The sequence below is a fragment of the Talpa europaea genome, assembly GCF_964194135.1.
Source record: "Talpa europaea genome assembly, chromosome: 7".
NCBI classification, from domain to species: Eukaryota; Metazoa; Chordata; class Mammalia; order Eulipotyphla; family Talpidae; genus Talpa; species Talpa europaea.
The window spans coordinates 121,539,404-121,551,035 of record NC_140074.1 but is presented as its reverse complement, the minus strand read 5'-3'; positions in this window follow the sequence as shown (position 1 = coordinate 121,551,035).

The window sequence follows — 11,632 nt, the reverse complement described above, 5'->3', positions numbered from 1 at the left end:
GTTCAAAGATGGTTGTAAAACATAAATAAATAGCACATGGGAGCACAGTACCTGGCAGTCAGCACCCAGGCCTCCTGCAGCTGGCTGCAAGTCAACCTGCACAGCCTGCACTGCTGGGGACAGCCCAGGGAGTGAGAGTCCTCCTGGACAGGTGCAGAAGGTCCAATCTGCCTCAGGCCTTGGGCCTGCCTTGCCATTCCATCCCAGGAAAGGCTTTATGCCAAGAGCAGGCCTCGAGAGCAGGAAATGGGTGGGAGGGACACTCACCATCAGCCCTCCCTCCACAAATGGCCTTCTAATGAAGGCCATGGGTCTTTCTTAACATGGAAGTGCAGATGCAGGCAACTAAGTGCTGCGATCATCTCTGGATGGAGGGGTGGGGGACAGCTGGAGCCCCCATCAGATCACAGTCTAGCACGTGCCTCTCAATGACTGCAGTATGGACAGTGGATGGAAAAGATAAGCCCAATGCTCAGAGCTCTATGAGAAGCCAAGCTTGATGTGAGCTCAGTCCCAGGCTGGGATCCCTCAGCTGGTGGCAGGGAAGCTTCCAGGCCTAGAACCTGCAAAGACCCCAGGCCCTGCTACTTTATGAATGGAAAGACTCTCCTTCCCTCTCTTTGAGACATTCCTGGCCTCTCCAGAGCCCACCTGGAACTTAAATAAGCACACCCCACAGGGAGAGTGAGACTCCAGAACAAAAATAAACTTAAATAATATCCCAGAAAATTGTAAATTGTGTATTTAGGAATTGGAATGTACAAGGCAGGGTTTTCTCTTTCTCTATTATAGCTTTCATGAAAAGGAAACAAATAATAAAGCTCCCCCAGGCTAAAGTTAGAGGTGACATATAGTTTACACCAGAAAATATACAGTTAGGTATCAGCTTGGAATGCATGTACTTCCAGTGTGAAATACTCTCAGCGACCACAAGTTCCTTAAAGCCAAAGCCAAGGACAGGGAGGCCTCTGTGTGGTCCGAGCACTCAGGAAGGGAGGAAAGTCAAATTGATTCTCTATCATCTGCCTGGCACATAGCTCACAATGTACTTGCCACAACACTGTGAAATAGGTTTTTTTTAAAAAAAAAAAAGATTTATTTATTTATACAAGAACCAGGGTATAGGCCAGATGCGCAGGAGGGTGAGAGGATTCACCAGAGACAGAGTGGGGAACAGAACAGGCAGACTGAAGAAATACACTGCTGAGGGGAGCAGCGGGCGAGATAGGAGAGGTCTGCTGTGCCATGTGGGATTCTCGCCAGCTGGCCGGGATCTAACTGGCACTGCAGAGGCTGAGGACAGCTTCATAGTGCGGCGCTCAACCACCTGTGCCACCAGGGAGGCCCTGAAATAGGTTTTTATCAGCCTCATTTTACAGGTGGGGAAACAGGTTGGGAATGGACGATATCAATGGAGAGCAAACAATTAGCCTGAAATCCATTTAGTCTAATGATTTATTTGTTTCCGTTTTTCAGCATCTTAGTTTTCTCTCTTCTTGTGGGTAGGCTGAGGACTTCATAAAAAGTTCAACTAAGGATGTATTTCTTAAAATCATCTGCTGATTACTAACTGAAGCTGCTGGGCCCCACTGCAGAGCTGGGTTCACACTGCTTTAGTCTGAGTCCCTGACTTTGCTCTCCCCACTTCAGTGAGAGGAAAGAGTCAGGATTTCCCCTGGAATCTGAAAAGGCTGGAGTTAGGGCGAAGGGAGGCAGAGGCAGAGGCTGAATATTCACACCCGACCCTTCTTTCCAACCTGGGCCAAAGGTGCGGGCATTGCGCCCGTCTTTCTCTGGCTTCAGCTTTCTTTCCTGTCTGCTGAAGGCACCAGGGAAGATGCTCGAAGGTCCCCACACGCTGGCGTGTGGACAACGTGAGCCAGAATCCCAGGAGGAGCTTTAAAAATAAAGACGCCTGGGCTTCATTCCAGACTGACTCTGAATCTCTCGTTGAGACAGCCGAGTATTTTGCGTGCTTCTTACACACCCCAATCTGGAATGGGGGAGTCTGGGTTTCCCATTTCACCTCTGGTACCCCTCCCTGGCCCTTGGCCCTCAGGATCAATGAGGGCCCCAGTTGGCTCCTCTGCATGGTTAGATGGATCCCAGCCAGCAATTCCTGCCCCCATTTAACAGCTGATAAATGTGGCTTCCCTGGGGAAGGACAGATGACTTAGGAGCCCTTCCTTGTGGTGGGTCATCTCCTGAGGAAGATGCCAGATTAACAGGCAGGCCGGCTCCCCAGGAGTTAGAGCCATCCTTCCAGAGGCTCTGACACAACTTCTCCCCTTAGCTGACCGAGCTGGTCGTTTGTGCCTGTGCCTGTCGTGTTTGAGGGCCCTGCGCAGGTAAGCTGCTAAGGGAAGGCACATAACCTCTCTGAGCATCAGCCCTGCAGAAGTGAGAATAACACCCACTCGGAAAGATGCTACGAGAACGAAGTAAGTCCCACCCACTCTCAGGACACTCTAGGCTTTTCATCCAAATCACGTGCACGTTATCGTTGTTTGATGTCTGTCTCAGTCTGGACTCTGAGGGCCTTGAGACCAGCCTTTGTCCCCATCCCAGAGCTTAACCTAGAGCCTGGCACTAGGCAGGTGCTGGCAGAACCCTGATTGAATTCGTGGAATGAGAATGGGCAGGGCTGAGGATGGAGCGTGGAGCAGGTGAGTCTTAATTCCCTGAGATACTGTCAGGACCACCTCTCAGGCCCCACATCCTCTGTTACCAGCCACGTGCCCCAGCTCCCCACAAAAAGTGTCCCCACTGCATATTCACTGGCCTTCTCTATGGCCTCTGGTGGGAGCAGCCTGGACACCTGGGACTGGAGTGCCCTGGCAGGCCAAGACGGCACCGCTCCAGTTCTCTGTGACTGCGGTCAAAACCAACCCAAATTTGGTGGTGTGAAACAGTCATTTCATTAGGCTCACGGACTTCAGAGCATTATAACCTTGACCGGGGCCCCCCTGGGGTGGCTTGGCTTGGCTCTAGGGGTTTGTAATCTCTCTTGGGGATTCAGACATCTGGAGGTGGCTCAGAGGGCTCCAGGCTGGAATCAGCGGGGGCCTTCTCTGCTCACACGCTCAGTGCCTGGGCTGGGCTGGCTCAGCAGGGAATGCCAACCAGAGTGCCACCATGTGGCCTCCCCAGGTAACCTAGGCTTCCTCATGGCATGGTAGCCTCAGGAAAATCATGACAAGAAAGTTCAGGCTCCAGGTACAAGTGTCACAGCTCACAAGGCAGGCAGGGGCTGAAGGCTTGGGTGATTTGGAAGTCACATGGTGTCACTTGTCTGCACTCTGTGGTTAAAGCAGCCACAAACCACCTGATTCAAGGTAAGGAAACAGAGCCCACGTTTCAAGAGGAAGAATGTCAAAGAATTTGTGGCCATGTTTTAAAACTGACCTTTGCCACAAAAGCCTCTGGAGCTAAGGAGCTGCCCTGGGGAGGGAGACTAGAATACCTGAATATCTTGCCTTCACCCGCAGCAGCAGCTAGACAGGGGCTGGTTCAGGAAGAGGGCCCTGGAGGGGCTGACTGAATCCCAGGTTCTTGACCTTTAAGTGCTGTCTGGCGTAGGGTCCTTTTCACTTTCTCAGCCTCCATTTCCCCACATGACTTGCAAGGGATAAAATGCTGCAAGATCAGCACAGCTCCCACCCCTGCGTCTCCTTGTTGCTATGACCCTCCCCTTCATGTGCATCCATAGCTCACACCAGAGACTGTGGTCACAATGGGGTGGGACTCCCACAGAATCCTCGCAGCCAGTTGGGGAAATGCCCGAGCAGAGGGGACTGTGCTTCTGGAACCCTAGTGGGCAGTGGTCCGGCTCTGTCATGATGTCCAGGGGCAGTGAGACTTCCTGGGCCCTGGGGTAACAGGGTCAGTGGGTTTTTCCAAGAAAGTCAGGGAAGGGGCTGGACAAGGGCGAGGGGAGTATGTGGACCAAGGGTCGAAGGAAAAGGATATGGATTTAGGAGACACAAAAGAGGTGGGGTGAGCACCCCCAAGGGGCTGGTGGAGACAGATACCAATAACGAGGGTGTTCAGCACCTCTTTCCCCGATACCCCCCCTTCTTTGCCCCAGAAACCCCTGGAACTAAGGAGCTGCCCTGAGAAGGGAGATGAGAGCACCCTGAGTAGGTTGACTTGAATCTGACGTCACTGAGTTCAGCTGAAAATGATTAAGTTCGTTGCTACTGGGCAGAATGGGGTTTTCAAAGAGAGGTAGAGAAAATGGAAGTTGCATTTTTTAGAAATTCCCAAGGGTAGCTCCTTCATTTCTGTCCAGTCAGGGCCTGGCTCAGCTCTCAGCCCTCTCCAGATATGACATCTGCTGCTGGTCTGACCCCAAGCCTTTTTGACCTTGTAGCTGCTGCTGCTGCAGCTCAAGTGACAGCAAGGAGCACCCAGTCTGGTCCCAGCAGGGCCTGCCAGACCAGCCCTGGGCGTGATTTGCCCCCTGAGGCCTTCAGGCAGCTAACACTGTGTGCAGGCATGAGCTGTGCTAGGCTTTGTGCCTGCTTCTGGGGACAGTCAGTTGAATAAGACACTGGCCTCATCCACAACAAGATTACAATTTGTGGCAAAAACAAACAAACAAACAAAAACAATTAGAAGCCTCTGGCTCTACTTCATTAGGAACTGCTCCTGATTGCTGCTTTTGTCAAGAACTGCCACCAGCACATCCCTGACTATTAGGTAGACAGATATTTATCCAATACTGACTATGTGCCAGACTCTTTTTAGGTGCCTGGGATATAGCTAATACAAATAGACAAAAAATATCAATATAAAATAGACCTTGAAGGACTACTTTTATCTCTCTGCCCACCTTGGTTTTGGGGACGCAGGTGTTGGTGCTTCAAGCTGAACAATCAAATAATACATTTAATTATAAGGCATTTCCCACCCCCTGAATTCCCATTCCCTTTTGATCCCCAGTCAAGGTCAACTTCAACAATCCCTTGGTAATCAGCTGGGAGCTTGCAGGCCCCAGACAATCCTTCAACGGCCTGTGGGAATGTCCTAAGAGGAACAGTTTATGTCAAAAGAATGCTGGGAGCTTAATTACTGTGTGACCCTCTTCGGGGATTTCCATTTGACAGAGCATGGCCCAGACAGTTTCTAGGAAGGCCTGTTGTGTGAAGCTGTGGCCAGCGGGGTCTGCTCTAGTCAGGGCAGGAGTGACCCTGGGGCCTGTGCCCTGGACAGGGGCGGCAGGAATACTTTGAATACCTCCTCTGCATGTGGCCTTGGGTTTTACCACTGGCCACTGGGGGCGGTTTAATTAATAACGTCCACTGCTTGTCATTTATCATTAGCAAAACAGGAGGGGTTGGGAGTGGGGCCAGCCAAGAGGGCAGGGGAGGCGCTCCGAAAACAAGCGCATGGATAAATTAAAATTTCACCCATCAGTCTCATGGGGTGGCTGCCATCAAAAAGCCTCACATGGCTTTCCTCTTGTTCTGAGACCAACATCATGTTTCTGCTAGGGCTTTGCAGCAGCTTCGAGAGGGTTTCATCAATGGTTGTGCTTTCCCTGTTAAATCTCAGCAAAGGACCATGTCGTGTGCTTCAAGTGGGGAGGTGAGAGAGGGTGGAATATGCCCTGGAAATTAGTTGCTATGGGGCTGCAAACTGAAACCCTTGGATAGATCCAGTCTCAGGATGGATTTTGTTTGGCCTCCAAAGTACTTCACAAATTGCAACTATTCGTATAAAATTTTTACTTTTCTTAAAGTAACATCTGGCCAAAAAAAAAAAAAAAACCAATCCCTCTTTTTTCAGTAGGGCAACAGGCAGCTGATGCTACTTTAGGCAGACAGCGCAGTCATGTGAGGTTGTACGGGTTGTGCACTGAACAAAGGCAGTGCAGACTCCAGACCAGGCTGTCTGCCCAGCAGAGGCCCTAGGGGCAGGATGTGGGCCTACTAGTTCACTGCCTCACCCCTGCACAATCCCTGCCTCCAATCATGTATGTTAATTACCTGAATTTGGAAAGCACTTGATGTTGTCTCCTAGAACGTGTAAATCACCAGTCCAGCTTCTCTAGGTGAGGAACTCCTCTTCCTCCTTCCAGGTTCAGCTCAACTCTAACCTCCTCTGGGCACTTTCCTGAGTTCCCATGAGAACTGGTGATTCCCTCTGTATTTCTCAGCTACTCATACTCATCCCTATTATGGCACTGGGCACACCTGTTCCCCATGGACTCTGAGTCCCTTTAAGACAGACCCTTCTCACTTCTGGCACATAGCACCTCATCAGGGAGGACTGATTGGATGACTTTGTAGGCAAGTTTGCATCAGGCAAGGGAGGCTACCAAAAGATTCCCAAAAGTCCCAAACCATGAAAGTCAGGAAGAGGTAAAAGATTTTAGCTTTGGCATTCTGAAATGAACTTGGACTCTGAATTTCTTCTCTTGCATGCTGTATAGGACACTTGAAATCTTTAAAAAATAATTATATATACACATAAATTATAACATATATAAATTATATATATAAATCTTTCTTTCCAGCAATATAATTGACATATAACACTGCATTTGAAGTATACAGTGTGATGATTTGATGCATGTATATACTGGAAAACGATTTATACAGTACGGGTTAGTTAACACCATCACCTCACATAATTACCTTTTTTGGTGGTAGGATCATTGGAGATCTGTTCTTAGCAATTTTTTTTTTAAGATTTACTTATTTATACAAGAACTGGGATATAGACCAGATGTGCGGGAGGGTGAAACAATTTACCAGAGACAGAGTGGGGAATAGAACAGACAGACTGACTGAAATACACTGCTGAGGAGAGCAGCAGCTGAAACAGGAGAGGTCTGCTGTGCCATGTGGGTTGCTTCGCGGCCCACGGGGATCGAACGGGCACTGCAGAGGCTGCGGACAGCGTCACAGTGCCGCGCTCAACTGCCTGCGCCGCCAGGGAGGCCCCTTAGCAATTTTTAAGCACATGAATCAGCACTCCTAACTGTAGTCATACGCTGTACATGAGCCCTTCAGAACTTATTCATCTTATGATGAACTGGCATTTTGTACCCTCTGACTAACATCTCCCATTTCCCTCAGAAACCAGCAGTCTACTCTGTTTCTATGAGTTTGGCTTGCTTCGATTTCACATGTAAGGGAGATCATGCAGTATTTGTCTTTGTTGCCTTCTCTTATTTCACCTAGCATACGGTCTTCGGTCTTCGATGTTCATTCATGTTGCAAATGGCAGGATTTCTTCTTTTTAAATACTAGGTAACATTCCATTGTAGTATAAAAACATGCATGTGTGCATGTAAAACATTTTCTTTATCCATCAGTGGAATCCCAGTTTGCTTCCATATCTTGTGAATAATTCTTCAGTGAACATGGGAGTTAGTGATTTCATTTCCTTCCATTCCAAAAAGTATGACTGAGGGCCATTTGTAATACTAGTAAGATGAGAAGCAGAGGGCCTCCCCGGTGGCGCAGCGGTTGAGCGCTGGGTTGCGAAGCTGCCCGCAGCCTCTGCAGCGCCGGTTCGATCCCCGGCTGCTCCCCGGCCACCGAAGGAGGGTCCCGAATGGCGCGCAGACCTCTCCTGCCGCCCGCTGCTCCCCTCAGCAGTGTACTTCGGTCCTTCTGCCTGCTCTGCTCCCCGCTCTGGCTCTGGTGAATTCTCTCACCCTCCCGCGCTTCTGACTGTACCCAGTGCTTGTCTAAACAAAACAAACAAACAAACCAGCAAACAAATAAATAAAGCATGCCTCTATTAAAAAAAAAAAAAAAAGATGAGAAGCAGAGGCTGTAGAAGTCAGGATCAGCTGGCTTATGCTGCAGTAACAAGTGATTCCAGGCTCTCAGAAGTCTAGCATGCCGTGGCCAGACTCATTTCTCTCTCTCTCACACTATGTGTGTCATGTGTCTGCTCCTACTCCGTGCCACACTTTCCTCACTTGGTGCCAGGCTGGCGGTGTGGTTTCTGGCTGGGGCACTGCCCTCTTTGTAGCAGAGGGGAAAGCCAGCATGGTGAAGTTGGCTTTGGAAATTTCTGCCCCCCATTAACTCACATGTCATCTTGCACCAGCCAGTGCAAGTCACACCAGAGTGAGGCCAATGGGTCAGAGAAGTAGAATCCTCTCCTCTAGCAAGGACGAGTGAATATTTTTGAACAATCAGGCAGTATGCCACAGGCCCGCCTCAAACCATTAGGTGGTGAGAGAAGCCCATGTATTTTACTTCTTCACCATGCTGCCAAGAGAAAAGGGCTGATTGCCTGGATGGCAGGCTGGCTTCCTGGAGGAGGTGACACGTGAATTGGGTCCTGAAGGAATAAGAGTTTACCAGGCCGAGAAAACAGGAAACATTTAAGTGAAGTGAAAGGCAAACACCAAGGCAGGAAACCACGGAAAGACTGGTGTGTTCCCTGTGGCTGATGCGTGTAGGGGCAGACTCTGGGCCCTGGGCAGGAGACAGACAGATGCTTTGAGAGTCAGCCTAAGAACTCAGGGCTTTTCCCCAAAAGGCAGTGGACAGGCACTGAGGTTTTCGTGCAAGCAGACAGGATTTTGAACCCAGGGTGGCTTGACGGAGGCAGGTTATTATCGTAAGGGCAGAGAAGCAGTCCAATAAAAGGGGGGCCTAAATTCGGTTTTCTGCCCTGGAACCCAGATTGAAATGATGACCCCGCGGTCTCCTTCCCTGCTCTGGGCGCGCGGGCACAGCTGCCAGCAAAGGCGACCGGGGCGCAGCTCAGGCCCACGGACCCGCCTGACCCTGCGCCGCCCCGCGCGCCGGGCGAGAGCACCCGAGGCCTGGCGTGGCGGATATTTGTCTGTGATGCGATTGTAATTTGGGCCCCTTTTGGCCGCAGTAAATTGTCCTGTTTGCACAGCGCCAGGCTGAAATAGCCCGGCGCGCGCGCCCCAGGAAATGAGCTCAGGCCCGGGCGCCGCGGGGAGCGCGCTGCAGCCGCCCCGGCGCTCCCGGCGCCCCCGCGGGCCGCGGCGGGCGGAGCTGCTATTTTTTCATTTGACCGACTTCAACAGGTAATTGGAATTATGATCATGAAAAGTGCCCCTTTTCCAGAGCTGTCTGCCAGGGAAAGCTCGAGGCACAGGGGAAGACGTACCAAGGGGCCTCGGGAGGCTGCAGCGCGTTCCTTCGGGGGGCGGGAGCCCGGGCTGGGTCCAGACAGCAGCTCCCACGGCAGCGCCCACCCAGCCGTGGAGAGAGCTCAGACAGATGGTGACAAATGGCGATTTTGCAAAAAACTGAGTTCTCAATAGAACCCTCCAACCTTGGAAGAGGCCATTGGAAGCTTGTTCCACCTGCCTTCGCACCCCCACAGTCAACATGACAACTATTTTAATTTCTCTAGATTCTGGCCAGCTTCACCCCTACACCACCCAGCACCCCCCCCCAAACACCTTCACCCCTACACACACACACACTGCTCAACCATATACAGTCAGGGCTTATATACGATTTTGTGCTGTTTTTGTTTTTTAATGTGCTTTTATTTTCTGACTACTGCTTGTCATAGGCAGTTTTGTGATTTGCCACTCTTATTAGTGCCCCAGAAGGTCTGCATGCGCCATCATTTATAGGACCGTCCCCCCTGTGGGCTGGAGCAGGTGTCTCAGGCTTTTCCCTGTCATAAATAACACCACAGTAAATATCTTTGTAGGTATAGAAATTGTTCTCTCTTCCTGATGAATTATTTCTTTAGGGTTAATTCCCAGGAGGATTAGTTCCCAGGAGACTAGGAATATTTTTATGTCACTTGGTGTTATTGCCAAATTATTTTTCCAAAAGATTGCGTCTGATCGTTTACCATAGTTTTAAAAGGAAGAACTAGGGCCTCCCTGGTGGCGCAGTGGTTGAGCGCTGGGTTGCGAAGCTGCCCACAGCCTCTGCAGTGCTGGTTCGATCCCCGGCTGCTCCCTGGCCCTGGAGGAGGGTCCCACATGGCACATAGACCTCTCCTGCCACCCGCTGCTCCCCTCAGCAGTGTACTTCGGTCCTTCTGCCTGCTCTGCTCCCTGCTCTGACTCTGGTGGATTCTCTCACCCTCCCGCGCTTCTGACTGTACCCAGTGCTTGTATAAATAAATAAAAATAAATTAAAAAATAAAATAAAAGGAAGAACTAACTGAAGGTGTAGTTTGTACTTCCCTATTCACCCTCAAAGGGCATAACCTTTGGAATCAGAAGAGCAGGTGCCTGGGGAGAAGCACCAGTTTGGGGGTGAGGGAGGTTGAGGTGAAAAGTGACTCTGTGCTGGGCGTTCTCGCCCCAGTCAGGCGAGTTCTCGCCCCAGTCAGTGCTCGTCCTTTCTAGCACGGCAGGCTTCCTGGATTTTGAATCCCCTCTCCTGCCCTCTGTCCCTTCTGGGTGACCTCCAGGTGTCGCTCCCAAGCCCTTGACCCCTGTCCACCCTGCAGAGTGCTGAGGGGACTGGCCCAGCCTAAATGAGGAGAAGCCTGCCCTGGTTGGGGAATTGGGAAAACCACTTTGATAATGTGAATTTGACTCCCTTTTCTTAAGAATGTGTATTATAAAACTTTGATGGGGGAAACAACATTCCAGGTGGAAGAAACTGTAGAAACCAAGGGGTGGTAGTAAGGGGGGGGGGCATTTCACAGCATCAGAACCACCCCTGAACCTCTGATCCCTAAAACTCTTCAAGATCATGACAATCTTCCCTCCAGATTCGCCAGGCAGTCGCCTGTTTCTGACGCAGACATCAGAGCGATGCTTCCTGCACCCAGCAGCCGGTTCATGAACAGGGTGAGGGTAGCTGTCCCTCTCTCCTGAGGCTTCCCACCTGGGCTGGGCTCTCAAGAGCCAGACATCCTGCAAGTCCTGGAGGCTGATGCCTGGTCCTGCCCTGGAGAAGACCAGCCGCCCCCCAGCTGGGGGCTGCAGCAAAGAAGCTATTTTCTAGAAAAAGTCTGGTTTTATGTCAAAACTGGTTGTATACACTTAGGCAAGTGGATTAACTGCCCTGGTTTCCATAGTTTTACGGAGACAGCAAGGACGGCCCTCGGCTGCAGGATGCTCACGTGCAGCAAATGGAGGTCCTCCCCGCTCCACCCAGCCAGAGAGACATCCTAGGGGGCCGCCCTGCTTTGCTAGACCGATACCTGAGCTGCAGGAGGCACTCAGGGAACCCTTGGTTCCTGGCCTATTAAACAGGGATTGTCATCGTGTTCAGTGTCCACTCTCCAGCCCACTACTTGCCCGCACCCCTGTTTGTATTGTCTTGATGAACAGGAACATTAGCTCTTTGGGAACTTCCTCTTTACTCCCGCCTTGTAGAGCTTAGGGGTTCAACCACTCAACCAAGGTCTTCAGTAGGGCTCCCAGGGAGGGGAGAAGTAATAAGACCTTGTTCCTTCCACCGAGGGCTCCTGAGAGAATATGAGGGGCTGTTCCCCCTGGGTCCTGTCTGCTCTAAGCTCTGCTGCAGCCTCCCTTTCAGGCTGTGAGCAACCCCTCGCTTTCAAATGAATTCCCATTTTGCTTAAGTGATCAAAATTGAGGTCTAAAGCCTGCAATCAAACAATCCTCCCAATACAGCTCACAAGTGTGTCATAAAGATTAAAGGTGCGTGCATGTGGTGGGCTCATCACAAGGGCACTGGAG